Genomic DNA, 1,341 nt, shown 5'->3' with positions numbered 1-1,341 from the left:
GATCTGCTGAAAACGGGAGGCCTACGCCATTTTTGTGACAATTATGAACAGCGTAAGTGTCACAAAAAAGGCGTACGCCTACCGTTTTGAACAAATCAGGGCACATAGCGATATCATTGGAGTTGATGGTCGGCTAGGAGCGTGCTATGCGGTGAAGTTGTATTTCTATGAGTGCATATGTTCACTCACTCGCAGCACACATAAATTGCACGAAATTAAGTATTGCAAAACTATATATATGTATCTTATTCCGAAAATGCATACCTAGAAGTATCCAGTACCAACACAACCATACAATACATCCCGGGCACACAGTAGTGAAGTATTTCACACGTACACATGCTTCGTGCCACAGTGTAGCGTCGCAGAATTGACAGTCAATGATCTGCTGTTCATCTGGCGACCCACGATGATGAAACACTAAACGCTGGACTTCAAAATTCATTGAATTTCGGCGAAAGCGACGTCTCGAAGCGTTGGAGAGAAATGTGTCTGAAATAGGGCGTGCAATTGCAAATCAGTAATGTTCAAACGCAGGTGAGTAAAACTGAGTAAAATGGCCATAGGAACAACAAAATTCGTTCACCCAGCTTACTGTTCAACAAAGTAAGGTCTGCAAAAGCGAGAATGAAATTAGCAGAATCAACAACGGCGGCGAACTGATACTTGTACACTTACCTGAACGGGACGCAAGACTGCAGCCGGTGCTCGAAGCAAACAACAAAAACCTACAGCACAACAGTCATAGTGTGAATACAAGTGAACCTTAATCACACACTTCGATCACACAGCTTACCCATACGACGCAGAATCATATCCTCATTTGTTCTTTCATGGCCTGCAGAAACGAGAATGAAATTAGCAGAAGCAACACCGACCACGAACTGATGCTTGTACACTTACCTGACAAGACTCAAGACTGCAGCCGCTGCTCGAAACAAACAACAAAAACCTACAGCACAACAGTCATGGTGTGAATACAAGTGAAACCTAAGAACACACTTCGATCACACAGCTTACCCCTTACGACGCAAAATCACGTCCTCCTCTGTTCAGTACTGGACGAGCGAGTTGAAACATGTCGTAACCGTTCCAACGACATTCCGATGATGCTAATCGCGATGACTCCTACGTGACAAGGCGAGGCACGGAGGCGCAGAGTCAAAAAGTGGAGCAAACCTGTCGGTCGCATGTGCATGATCCTCATGTGGTCGTTGTATACTGAACTGCAGTATAAATAATACGAGGAACAGCCTTCTCAAAGCCAACAAAAATGTATTTAGAGTTTTGATTTGCAACTAAAAGGTGACAAAGTGGCATTCAAGCTACTACATTTGATCA

The 1,341-nt window shown here is 44.0% G+C and overlaps 1 long non-coding RNA gene across 1 annotated transcript; it reads right to left on the bottom strand.

Annotated features, from left to right (window-relative positions):
• Window positions 1–369: 369 nt before the first annotated feature.
• On the bottom strand, window positions 370–841 carry LOC135371180 (uncharacterized). Its single transcript, XR_010415531.1, has 3 exons — window positions 797–841; window positions 679–728; window positions 370–613 (listed from the first exon to the last, which is right to left on the bottom strand). It is a non-coding gene; the product is annotated as an uncharacterized LOC135371180 (long non-coding RNA).
• Between the last annotated feature and the right edge of the window lie 500 nt (window positions 842–1,341).

Source organism: Ornithodoros turicata, chromosome 1, assembly GCF_037126465.1.
Source record: "Ornithodoros turicata isolate Travis chromosome 1, ASM3712646v1, whole genome shotgun sequence".
Taxonomy (NCBI): Eukaryota; Metazoa; Arthropoda; class Arachnida; order Ixodida; family Argasidae; genus Ornithodoros; species Ornithodoros turicata.
This window is presented reverse-complemented; position numbering and strand designations above follow the sequence as displayed.